Source organism: Triticum aestivum, chromosome 2B (genome assembly GCF_018294505.1).
Source record: "Triticum aestivum cultivar Chinese Spring chromosome 2B, IWGSC CS RefSeq v2.1, whole genome shotgun sequence".
Taxonomy (NCBI): Eukaryota; Viridiplantae; Streptophyta; class Magnoliopsida; order Poales; family Poaceae; genus Triticum; species Triticum aestivum.
In genome coordinates this window covers 135056252-135070355 of record NC_057798.1, presented here as the reverse complement: position 1 = coordinate 135070355, position 14104 = coordinate 135056252, and the positions used below count along the sequence as shown (strand labels likewise).

The 14104-nt window shown below is 45.2% G+C and overlaps 1 long non-coding RNA gene across 1 annotated transcript; it reads right to left on the bottom strand.

The window, feature by feature from the left end:
• Window positions 1-10888: 10888 nt before the first annotated feature.
• Window positions 10889-12396, bottom strand: LOC123040812 (uncharacterized). Its single transcript, XR_006418265.1, has 3 exons — window positions 12169-12396; window positions 12004-12086; window positions 10889-11057 (listed from the first exon to the last, which is right to left on the bottom strand). It is a non-coding gene; the product is annotated as an uncharacterized lncRNA (long non-coding RNA).
• Window positions 12397-14104: the final 1708 nt, after the last annotated feature.

The following is a 14104-nucleotide window of genomic DNA, read 5'->3' as shown; positions in this document are numbered from 1 at the left end:
TCCCTTGTCCCCCTTGTTCTCGGAAGACAAGGGTAGAAAGAATAACGCTTCCGGTGGCCGCGCCGTTATGTCTTCCGCCTGCGCCGCCATATGAACAAGACCTTGGGCGGCTCCTGCTTCCTCCCTGTTCCCTTCCACCCTTCCTCCCATAGGCTCCAACCATGGCGGTTGGTGGACGTGCAGCCGCTGTATGGAAGCTTGTCCTTAGCGTTCAAATTGGCAACCCCTCCTTTCTTTCTTATGCTCCAACCTTGGTTAGTTGTGGCAGTAGTAGTATAGTTAGCAGATTCAAATTTGCTTTGGTAGCTAGCCTTTGACACTTTTTGATTAGTTACTAAACAATGTGTATGGCCCAAATGGCAGCATGTAGTCAGCATGAGAAAGATCTCTATTGCTCGATAGTGTACTGCTTACATGTTCAAGCATCTTAGTCCTAACAAAACAGAGAATCACAATTGCCTCAAGAATATGCAACGCTATACTCTGAGGCCACCTTCAGAGAACAAATCAGAAGATCTTGCTGCATGTCGAGTCAACTCACGTACAACATTAATAGGTATTTTTATATCCACTATGAATTACTCTGTGTGTGTGTGTGTATTTCTTCTCTAGATACCAAGAACCATTTTTCTTGATTTACATTTACACACAAACATCCAATGTTACCGACACACATCTCACTCGCATGCCTAGCTGCCTGACATGTTTTTGTGACGGATTCCTTGGCGGTTGCTAGTAGTACCCTATAAATATTGCTCATAGCTAGTTCATGCTGCCACTTGTTGTAGTTGGTTGCATCGAAATTTCGTTGATTCCAGTCAATCAACAAGTTTTTCTACTAAAGCTTAGTATGTACTCACGGGAGTAACTTAAGTCTCTGGCCGAGGGATCTTTACTTTGAAAAGGTTTGATCTGAATCTATCTTGAAAGAACAGCTTGAGGTCTCGCTTATTAAGATCAGGCTTCTATGTTCTACATTTATTAAAGAAAGTATTCTAAAGAAAGAGAGCACACTTTATTCAACTTGCAGTTACATAGGCTAAGATGTACACTGAAAACACAAAAGCTGGTGATGCCAAATAAATCATACATGTGTTTTTTTTTCTTTGCATTCCTCTCGATAAACTTGCATATCTTACATTGTGTTGTTCCTGTAATTGATGCAAAGATCTAATAATTTCACATCTATCAGTCCTAAGAGTGCAAGTTGTCCATATACAGGCAAGGTAATGATGATGGAACCTATGGTTGCAGGCACAAAGGAAAGTTCATGCCTTTTTCAAAACGACAGAACCGTAATTAGCTTGGCATGAGATCGGGCGTACCTCAGGTGGAGCACAGTCTGTACTAGGAGATTGTAAGACAGCGTAGAAAGGCGACTTGTAGCGCAAAGTGGACGTACAAAGCTAGCCAAGCCAGCGGAAGCCGTGTGTTTGTAAGCCGTGTGCTTGTATTTGTAGCAGCACGCATAAAAAAACAGAGAAAGTTGTTGGTTTAATGCCTCCAGTGTATATCAGCAAAACTTAAATTGTGAGCAATCAGAAGTAGCGCCAATTTTTCAGAAAAAATAAACTGAAACATAGTGCGCCACAGAGCAAACACAATATCCATGAATCAAGATTAGTTGCAGGAATTAGAAGATCCTCTGCACACTGATGGGCAGATCCATCAATGGACCCACTCTCTAACATCTCGGAAAGATTAATCTCAAACCACAGACAAATTCGAAAGCGATCAGGCCCAAATTCTACAGAACTTCCAAAGTAAACAAATGAACATTGTAGCAAACTGACTGGACGACTTTAGTTTGAACAGTCCAACAAGCAATTCAGCAGCACAATACCCATGACAAAGTGATACAACATTTGCGTGACTGAACCTACTCCAATTTTGGTCCTAATCTGTATCTGAAACTCATCGGTGGACACAGAGCATACGACCACAGCAAAGCAGGGCACAATTCAGTTCTAGATCAGATCTCAAGCAAGTGCTACTCTGGAGGCCGGTCACCAGCAAGAGCAAAGGAGTAGTAAACCACGGACCTGTTGAGCAGCGAGGTGGAAAAAATAAACTGAAACAGGGGCTCAGGCGATGGACGGCTCAGGCAATGGACATCTCAGGCGATTAACTTTCAAGAGGAGACATACCTCTGGTGTAGCCTGTTGGGGAACGTTGTTGAAAACAAAAAAATTCCTACTCGTTTCACCAAGATCATCTAGGAGTTCATCTAGCAACGAGTGATTAGATGCATCTACATACCTTTGTAGATCGCGCACGGAAGCGTTCAAAAGAACGGTGATGATGTAGTCGTACTCGACGTGATCCAAATCACCGATGACCAGCGTCGAACGGACGGCACCTCCGCGTTCAACACACGTACGGGACGGAAGACGTCTCCTCCTTCTTAATCCAGCAAGGGGGGAGGAGAGGTTGATGAAGATCCAGCAGCACGACGGCGTGGTGGTGGATGCAGGGCGTCACAGCAGCAGGGCTTCACCGAGACTACGAGGGAGAGACGTAACGGGGGGAGATGGAGGCGCCAGGGGCTGGTGTGAAATCCCTCCTCTCCCCCCACTATATATAGGGGTGCCAGGGGGGGCGCCGGCCCTAGTAGATGAGATCTACTAGGGGGGCGGCGGCCAAGGGGAGGTTTCCCTCCCCCCCAAGGCACCTAGGGGTGCCTTCCACCACATGGACTCTTCCATGGTGGAAACCCTAGGCGCATGGGCCTATAGGGGCTGGTGCCCTTGGCCCATCTAGGCCAAGGCGCACCCCCTACAGCCCATGTTGCCCCCCGGGACAGGTGGCCCCACCCGGTGGACCCCCGGGACCCTTCCGGTGGTCCCGGTACAATACCGATAACCCCGAAACTTGTCCCGATGCCCGAAATAACACTTCCTATATATAATTCTTTACCTCCGGACCATTCCGGAACTCCTCGTGACGTCCGGGATCTCATCCGGGACTCCGAACAACATTCGGGTTTCTGCATATACATATCTTCATAACCCTAGCGTCACCGAACCTTAAGTGTGTAGACCCTACGGGTTCGGGAGACAAGCAGACATGACCGAGACAACTCTCCGGTCAATAACCAACAGCGGGATCTGGATACCCATGTTGGCTCCCACATGCTCCACGATGATCTCATCGGATGAACCACGATGTCAAGGATTTAATCAATCCCGTACGCAATTCCCTTTGTCTATCGATATGTTACTTGCCCGAGATTCGATCGTCGGTATCCCAATACCTCGTTCAATCTCGTTACCGGCAAGTCACTTTACTCGTACCGTAATGCATGATCCCGTGACCAGACACTTGGTCACTCTGAGCTCATTATGATGATGCATTACCGAGTGGGCCCAGTGATACCTCTCCGTCATACGGAGTGACAAATCCCAGTCTTGATCCATGTCACCCAACAGACACTTTCGGAGATACCCGTAGTCTACCTTTATAGTCACCCAGTTACGTTGTGACGTTTGGCATACCCAAAGCACTCCTACGGTATCCGGGAGTTACACGATCTCATGGTCTAAGGAAAAGATACTTCGACATTGGAAAACTCTAGCAAACGAACTATACGATCTTGTGCTATGTTTAGGATTGGGTCTTGTCCATCACATCATTCTCCCAATGATGTGATCTCGTTATCAATGACATCCAGTGTCCATAGTCAGGAAACCATGACTATCTGTTGATCAACGAGCTAGTCAACTAGAGGCTCACTAGGGACATGTTGGTGTCTGTTATTCACACATGTATTACGATTTCCGGATAACACAATTATAGCATGAATAAAGACAATTATCATGAACAAGGAAATATAATAATAATGCTTTTATTATTGCCTCTAGGGCATATTTCCAACAGTCTCCCACTTGCACTAGAGTCAATAATCTAGTTACATTGTGATGAATCGAACACCCATGGAATTCTGGTGTTGATCATGTTTTGCTCTAGGGAGAGGTTTAGTCAACGGATCTGCTACATTCAGGCCCGTATGTACTTTACAAATCTCTATGTCTCCATCTTGAACATTTTCACGAATGGAGTTGAAGCGACGCTTGATGTGCCTTGTCTTCTTGTGAAACCTGGGCTCCTTGGCAAGTGCAATAGCTCCAGTGTTGTCACAGAAGAGCTTGATCGGCCCCGACGCATTGGGTATGACACCTAGGTCGGTGATGAACTCCTTCACCCATATTGCTTCATGTGCTGCCTCCGAGGCTGCCATGTACTCCGCTTCACATGTAGATCCCGCCACGACGCTTTGCTTGCAACTGCACCAGCTTACTGCCCCACCATTCAAAATATACACGTATCCGGTTTGTGACTTAGAGTCATCCAGATCTGTGTCGAAGCTAGCGTCGACGTAACCCTTTACGACGAGCTCTTCGTCACCTCCATAAACGAGAAACATTTCCTTAGTCCTTTTCAGGTACTTCAGGATATTCTTGACCGCTGTCCAGTGTTCCTTGCCGGGATTACTTTGGTACCTTCCTACCAAACTGACGGCAAGGTTAACATCAGGTCTGGTACACAGCATGACATACATAATAGAACCTATGGCTGAGGCATAGGGGATGACGCTCATCTCTTCTATATCTTCTGCCGTGGTCGGACATTGAGCTGAGCTCAATTTCATACCTTGCAACACAGGCAAGAACCCCTTCTTGGATTGATCCATATTGAACTTCTTCAATATCTTATCAAGGTATGTGCTTTGTGAAAGACCTATGAGGCGTCTCGATCTATCTCTATAGATTTTGATGCCTAATATATAAGCAGCTTCTCCAAGGTCCTTCATTGAAAAACTTTTATTCAAGTAGGCCTTGATGCTGTCCAAGAGTTCTATATCATTTCCCATCAAAAGTATGTCATCTACATATAATATGAGAAATGCTACAGAGCTCCCACTCACTTTCTTGTAAATGCAGGCTTCTCCATAAGTCTGTGTAAACCCAAACGCTTTGATCATCTCATCAAAGCGAATGTTCCAACTCCGAGATGCTTGCACCAGCCCATAAATCGAGCGTTGGAGCTTGCACACTTTGTCAGCATTCTTAGGATCGACAAAACCTTCCGGCTGTATCATATACAATTCTTCCTTAAGGAAACCATTAAGGAATGCCGTTTTGACATCCATTTGCCATATTTCGTAATCATAGAATGCGGCAATTGCTAACATGATTCGGATGGACTTCAGCTTCGCTACCGGTGAGAAAGTCTCATCGTAGTCAACCCCTTGAACTTGTCGATAACCCTTAACGACAAGTCGAGCTTTATAGATGGTCACATTACCATCCGCGTCTGTCTTCTTCTTAAAGATCCATTTATTTTCTATGGCTCGCCGCTCAATGGGCAAGTCAGTCAAAGTCCATACTTTGTTTTCATACATGGATCCTATCTCGGATTTCATGGCTTCTAGCCATTTGTCGGAATCCGGGCCCGCCATCGCTTCTTCATAGTTCGAAGGTTCACCGTTGTCTAACAGCATGATTTCCAAGACAGGGTTGCCGTACCACTCTGGTGCGGAACATGTCCTTGTGGACCTTCGAATTTCAGTAGGGGCTTGATCAGAAGTATCTTGATCATTAACTTCCTCTTTAGTCGGTGCAGGCACCTCAGGAACATTTTCTTGAGTTGCGCCATTTTCCGGTTCAAGAGGTAATACTTCATCAAGCTCTATTTTCCTCCCACTTACTTCTTTCGAGAGAAACTCTTTCTCCAGAAAGGACCCATTCTTGGCAACAAAGATCTTGCCTTCGGATCTGAGGTAGAAGGTGTACCCAATAGTTTCTTTTGGGTATCCTATGAAGACGCATTTTTCCGACTTGGGTTCGAGCTTTTCAGGTTGAAGTTTCTTGACATAAGCATCGCATCCCCAAACTTTTAGAAACGACAGCTTAGGTTTCTTCCCAAACCATAATTCATACGGTGTCGTCTCAACGGATTTCGACAGAGCCCTATTTAAAGTGAACGCGGCAGTCTCTAAAGCATAGCCCCAAAAGGAAAGCGGTAAATCGGTAAGAGACATCATAGATCGCACCATATCTAATAGAGTGCGATTACGACGTTCGGACACACCATTGCGCTGAGGTGTTCCAGGCGGCGTGAGTTGTGAAACTATTCCACATTTTCTTAAGTGTGTGCCAAACTCGTGACTCAAGTATTCTCCTCCACGATCTGATCGTAGAAACTTGATTTTCCTGTCACGTTGATTTTCAACCTCACTCTGAAATTCCTTGAACTTTTCAAAGGTTACAGACTTGTGTTTCATTAAGTAGATATACCCATACCTACTTAAATCATCAGTGAGGGTGAGAACATAACGATAGCCACCGCGAGCCTCAACACTCATCGGACCGCACACATCAGTATGTATGATTTTCAATAAGTCGGTTGCTCGCTCCATTGTTCCTGAGAACGGAGTCTTGGTCATTTTACCCATAAGGAATGGTTTGCACGTGTCAAATGATTCATAATCAAGAGACTCTAAAAGTCCATCAGCATGGAGCTTCTTCATGCGTTTGACACCTATGTGACCAAGGCGGCAGTGCCACAAGTATGTGGGACTATCATTATCAACCTTACTTCTTTTGGTACTCACATTATGAACATGTGTAGTATCACGTTCGAGATTCATAAAGAATAAACCATTTACCATAGGAGCATGACCATAAAACATATCTCTCATAAAAATGGAACAACCATTATTCTCAGATTTAAAAGAGTAGCCATCTCGAATTAAACGAGATCCCGATACAATGTTCATGCTCAAAGCTGGCACTAAATAACAATTATTAAGGTTTAAAACTAATCCCGAAGGGAGATGCAGAGGTAGCATGCCGACGGCGATCACATTGACCTTGGAACCATTCCCGACGTGCATCGTCACCTCGTCCTTTGCCAGTTTCCGCTTATTCCGCAGCCCCTGCTTTGAGTTACAAATGTGAGCAACTGCACCGGTATCAAATACCCAGAAGCTACTACGGGCACTAGTAAGGTACACATCAATTACATGTATATCACATATACCTTTTGTTTTGCCGGCCTTCTTATCCGCTAAGTACTTAGGGCAGTTCCGCTTCCAGTGACCGCTTCCCTTGCAATAAAAGCACTCAGTCTCGGGCTTGGGTCCATTCTTTGGCTTCTTCCCGGCAGCTTGCTTGCCGGGCGCGGCAACCTCCTTGCCGTCCTTCTTGAAGTTCTTTTTACCCTTGCCTTTCTTGAACTTAGTGGTTTTATTGACCATCAACACTTGATGTTCCTTCCTGACTTCTACCTCTGCTGATTTCAGCATAGCAAATACTTCAGGAATGGTCTTTTCCATCCCCTGCATATTGAAGTTCATCACAAAGCTCTTGTAGCTTGGTGGAAGCGACTGGAGGATTCTGTCAATGACCGCATCATCCGGGAGATTAACTCCCAGCTGAGTCAAGCGGTTATGCAACCCAGACATAGTGAGTATATGCTCACTGACAGAACTGTTTTCCTCCATCTTACAGCTGAAGAATTTGTCGGAGACTTCATATCTCTCGACCCGGGCATGAGCTTGGAAAACCATTTTCAGCTCTTCGAACATCTCATATGCTCCATGTCTCTCAAAACGCTTTTGGAGCCCCGGCTCTAGGCTGTAAAGCATGCCGCACTGAACGAGGGAGTAGTCATCGGAACGTGCCTGCCAAGCGTTCATAACATCTTGTTCTGCAGGGAGAACGGGCGCGTCACCAAGCGGTGCTTGTAGGACATAATCTTTCTTGGCAGCTATGAGGATGATCCTCAGGTTCCGGACCCAGTCCGTATAGTTGCTGCCATCGTCTTTCAGCTTAGTTTTCTCTAGGAACGTGTTGAAGTTGAGGACTACGTTGGCCATTTGATCTACAAGACATATTGTAAAATATTTAGACTAAGTTCATGATAATTAAGTTCAACTAATCAAATTATTAGTGAACTCCCACTTAGATTAGACATCCCTCTAGTCATCTAAGTATTACATGATCCGAGTTAAACTAGACTGTGTCCGATCATCACGTGAGACGGACTAGTCAACATCGGTGAACATCTTCATGTTGATCGTATCTTCTATATGACTCATGCTCGACCTTTCGGTCTTTTGTGTTCCGAGGCCATGTCTGTACATGCTAGGCTCATCAAGTCAACCTAAGTGTTTGCATGTGTAAATCTGTCTTACACCCGTTGTATGTGAACGTCTGAATAAAACACCCGATCATCACGTGGTGTTTTGAAACAGCGAACTGTCGCAACGGTGCACAGTTAGGGGGAACACTTCTTAAAATTATTGTGAGGGATCATCTTATTTACTACCGTCGTTCTAAGTAAACAAGATGCAAAACATGATAAACATCACATGCAATCAAATAATAAACGTGACATGATATGGCCAATATCACATAGCTCCTTTGATCTCCATCTTGGGGCTCCATGATCATCTTGTCACCGGCTTGACACCATGATCTCCATCATCATGATCTCCATCATCGTGTCTCCATGAAGTTGCTCGCCAACTATTACTTCTACTACTATGGCTAACGCGTTTAGCGATAAAGTAAAGTAATTTACATGGCGTTTCTTGATGACACGCAGGTCATATAAAAGAATAAAGACAACTCCTATGGCTCCTGCCGGTTGTCATACTCATCGACATGCAAGTCGTGAATCCTATTACAATAGCATGAACATCTCATACATCACATATAGATCATTCATCATTCATCACAACTTTGGCCATATCATATCACATACCACTTGCTGCAAAACCAAGTTAGACGTCCTCTAATTGTTGTTGCAAGTTTTACGTGGCTGAATTAGGGTTCTAGCAAGAACGTTTTCTTACCTACGTTAAAGCCACAACGTGATTTGTCAACTTCTATTTACCCTTCATAAGGACCCTGTTCATCGATTCCGCTCCAACTAAAGTGGGAGAGACAGACACCCGCCAGCCACCTTATGCAACTAGTGCATGTTAGTCGGTGGAACCGGTCTCGTAAGGTTGGTCCGGGCCGCTTCATCCCACAATACCGCTGAAGCAAGAAAGGACTAGTAACGGCAAGAAAGTTGACAAATCTACGCCCACAACAAATTGTGTTCTACTCGCGCAAGAAGAACTACGCATAGACCTAGCTCATGATGCCACTGTTGGGGAACGTTGTTGAAAACAAAAAATTTCCTACTCGTTTCACCAAGATCATCTAGGAGTTCATCTAGCAACGAGTGATTAGATGCATCTACATACCTTTGTAGATCGCGCACGGAAGCGTTCAAAAGAACGGTGATGATGTAGTCGTACTCGACGTGATCCAAATCACCGATGACCAGCGCCGAACGGACGGCACCTCCGCGTTCAACACACGTACGGGACGGGAGACGTCTCCTCCTTCTTGATCCAGCAAGGGGGGAGGAGAGGTTGATGAAGATCCAGCAGCACGACGGCGTGGTGGTGGATGCAGGGCGTCACAGCAGCAGGGCTTCGCCGACACTACGAGGGAGAGACGTAACGGGGGGAGATGGAGGCGCCAGGGGCTGGTGTGAAATCCCTCCTCTCCCCCCCACTATATATAGGGGTGCCAGGGGGGCGCCGGCCCTAGTAGATGAGATCTACTAGGGGGGGCGGCGGCCAAGGGGAGGTTTCCCTCCCCCCCAAGGCACCTAGGGGTGCCTTCCACCACATGGACTCTTCCATGGTGGAAACCCTAGGCGCATGGGCCTATAGGGGCTGGTGCCCTTGGCCCATCTAGGCCAAGGCGCACCCCCTACAGCCCATGTGGCCCCCCGGGACAGGTGGCCCCACCCGGTGGACCCTCGGGACCCTTCCGGTGGTCCCGGTACAATACCGATAACCCCGAAACTTGTCCCGATGCCCGAAATAACACTTCCTATATATAATTCTTTACCTCTGGACCATTCTGGAACTCCTCGTGACGTCCGGGATCTCATCCGGGACTCCGAACAACATTCGGGTTTCTGCATATACATATCTTCATAACCCTAGCGTCACCGAACCTTAAGTGTGTAGACCCTACGGGTTCGGGAGACAAGTAGACATGACCGAGACGACTCTCCGGTCAATAACCAACAGCGGGATCTGGATACCCATGTTGGCTCCCACATGCTCCACGATGATCTCATCGGATGAACCACGATGTCGAGGATTTAATCAATCCCGTACGCAATTCCCTTTGTCTATCGATATGTTACTTGCCCGAGATTCGATCGTCGGTATCCCAATACCTCGTTCAATCTCGTTACCGGCAAGTCACTTTACTCGTACCGTAATGCATGATCCCGTGACCAGACACTTGGTCACTCTGAGCTCATTATGATGATGCATTACCGAGTGGGCCCAGTGATACCTCTCACTCATACGGAGTGATAAATCCCAGTCTTGATCCATGTCACTCAACAGACACTTTCGGAGATACCCGTAGTCTACCTTTATAGTCACCCAGTTACGTTGTGACGTTTGGCATACCCAAAGCACTCCTACGGTATCCGGGAGTTACACGATCTCATGGTCTAAGGAAAAGATACTTCGACATTGGAAAACTCTAGCAAACGAACTATACGATCTTGTGCTATGTTTAGGATTGGGTCTTGTCCATCACATCATTCTCCCAATGATGTGATCTCGTTATCAATGACATCCAGTGTCCATAGTCAGGAAACCATGACTATCTGTTGATCAACGAGCTAGTCAACTAGAGGCTCACTAGGGACATGTTGGTGTCTGTTATTCACACATGTATTACGATTTCCGAATAACACAATTATAGCATGAATAAAGACAATTATCATGAACAAGGAAATATAATAATAATGCTTTTATTATTGCCTCTAGGGCATATTTCCAACATAGCCGCCTCAGGCGACGGACGGCTTGACAGATGTTCTCCTTCCGCCGGCGAACTTGGCATTGGCCGGCTCGACGACTCGACATCCCAGACTCCCAGCTATCTTGCTCTGGCAGCTTACTGGTAGCAGACCAAAATGCTTGGATGCCTGTTCTGGAAGTTGTTCCAAATTTGTGCAGCTCCCTAGGTGGACTCATAGAAGGTTGAACAATGTTTTGTTAATCAGATACAGCATCCCTACACTTAAAAAATGCATAAACAAAATCTACCTCATTAGATGCATCCTTATATGATTCTTGGCAGTTAGCTGAACACAGAGATAATAAGAAACATAAGAAACTGGCTTTTTAAACTTGCATTATTGCAGTATGCAAGAAATTGATGATATTGTCCCCAAGTGGTCTAATAATGCACCAAGTGATTATGTAGAGAATTATAGATTCGCCAAATTCTTAAATCAGTATTTTAATCAAACAATTTGATTTTGTTGATTGTTCGTAAGTCTATTTTAGTTAGAGAATGTTCTCAATCGGATTACCATCCCTCTTTCTTTCAATTAGGTTCAGCAAATTCCTGTTATTACCTTGACAGTGCCCACTGCTGGACAGATTTAATATTTTTGGCAAGAAATCTCGGTTATAAATGGTCTAAATTTATCTATATGTATTATGTATATCCCCAACAATAGAAAAAACATTCTGGTCCTCTTCCTCGCTAGCAAATTTTCGTCAGAGATAGGGATATGTGAATGACCTTTCTCTGATTTCTGAGTTTCAGAGGTAGAGCGTGGAACAATTAGAAAGTCAACAAAGGGCTAGATGAATCTGATTGAAAAACTAAAACAAACAGAATATCTTGTTGTGCATAAATAATCAATTATATGTCCAATTAGTACTGTCCAGTTAAAGGTCGAAGATAGAATCATAGATCTTACAACTGTACTTCCGAAAAGAACCATTCAGTGTCAGACTTTTATTATTGCTAAATGTTAGGATCTCATATCATACAATCATAATCCTCCTAGATTAGGATTATACCAAATTAGTGAACGAATAAAATAACTACAATTTGGAGCTTCAAGTAAAGCAAACGGTTAACTAAATTCTCTAGTCAACAGCTATGTTGATACCTGAAGAATCACCCTCCCCCTGCTGTTAGTTCAGCACCTTGGTCCCTCGCTCTTGGCGCAGCATCCGATCCCAAATCTCCAACCTGGTAGCCAATTCTGGTCAACAAATAGTAGCATGGAATACTTTTACAACTAACTTAGAATCAGAAAAGAAGACATGCTTACCATGTTGACGTACATGACACTGGAACCACTCATGTAATCATTTTCTAGATGTGTCTCTTTTGGTTCAAAACTGTGAATTTCAGAGATGCGCTTCTCTGAAAGCATAAAGATGCCATATCAGACTCGACACTTGGCTCAACAAATCATACAGTTCGGTGCAAGTATTTATACTGCTTTCATGTCCACTAATTTTTTTGATAGTCATAATGTGCAGTTCTCTGTTTCAAATTGTTTTCCCTGTGATGCGGCAAAGAAATTCTCCTACAGTTGCAAAAATCATTATTCATAGTTTAATAGTAATAATGTTCAGGCAGGCATAAATTTAGGAAAAATACCACATGAATCTGAATTGAACCGTACATGATTCACAATTGCATCTAAGTACAAAACCAACAGTGGTCCTCCATCTAAGCAATCCACGAGTACACTTGATCTCAAGATTACTAACTAAAACCAAGTCTCGCAACAGTAAGAGAAGAAGACCATGACCACCAATATCAAGTGCTGAAGAATCGTATTAGGTGTTTTACAATTACAGATAGTCGAAGAGCAGTGAAGTGGAAGCAAAGAGGCAACCAAAGCTTGCTATTCAGCTCATCTCTAGCAACAGCGGCAGCAAGGTGGCGTCAGTGACGGTCAGGTCAAGTTTTGACGAACTTCAGGCTCTACCGCGCTGTGGCGTAGCTTCGAGGGGATACATACCTCTCGTGTAGCCACCACATGACTCGACGGGCGTTCTTGTTCCTTTGGCGAACTCGGCGCTTGTTCCTCCGGCGAACTCGGGGCTTCTTCCTCTGGCGGCGACATTGGATGTTTGTTCAAAAATTGCAATTTCGACGGGATGATGGAGATTATGGTCGAAGGGCAAAACCTAATGGAGATTCCGGCCGAGGACCCTTGCTTCTTATAGCAGCCAATCAAATCCGGGTCGGGCACTACATCAATTTGTGTTGGAGAAGGACATGGCCGGCCTCCAATTTTCCATCAAAATAACGATAGGAGCAGCGGAGGTTGAGAAGGATACCACGGAGGAGGCCAGAAAGGACTGGCGGCCGGCGCCGGCGTACCATCCTCCATGAACGCCCACAACGTCCGCCTTCTCCGTCGCCTCGGCTGTAGCCGTGCAGCAAGCCCACGGCGTCCGCCTTCTCCTCCGCCTCGTTTGTAGCCGCACCCATGGCGTCCGCCTTCTCCTCCGCCGTGGCTAGCCGCCGACGAAGGCGCCGCCCCTCACCTGCTCGTGCTCCGCTCGCTGCCGTCGCTGGAAAGGGAGGAAGGCGCCGCCCCTCACGTGCTCGTGCTCCGCCGTCGCTGGAAAGGGAGGAGTTTTGGATAAGATGAATCAGGGACCGCGGACTGAATATCGAACAAACGTAGGGTCTTTTTTGTAAAACAGAAGCGTTTTCCCAGATTCACTAAAGAAAAGACTGCGGGTTCTATTATCTAAAACCAGGGACTTTTTTGCAAAATTGTCGCGATGACGGACGACAGAAACCCAACTTTCTTTATTACTACTAGTTAGCGTGCACGTGCAATGCACGTATTTCTTACGGAAAAAATAATATTTTCATCCTAAATATTCAAAATAAATAAATAATAAGAGTCTAGTGATGTACTACTAATAATGAATGAATTATTTTCTCTGCCACATGATATAATGATTTAATTTGTTGTGTTGGAGGAAATTTCCTATACGGAGATGAGTCACTAACCCTAGCAAAAAAAGAGACACTAACACATGCAAATTTTCAATGAAAAAGTATATATTAAAACTTTCCAGGGGTGTTATTGCATTCTATAGCTTTAGTATTCTTCCACGGAAGGTCGAGTTGGGTGCGGCATTCGACGGGAGAGAACCACGCAAGCGCAGGCTGATCGACAGCGATGGGACCTTGGGGATACGGTGTTGAAGTTTTTTTTAACTTGGGGGGAGACA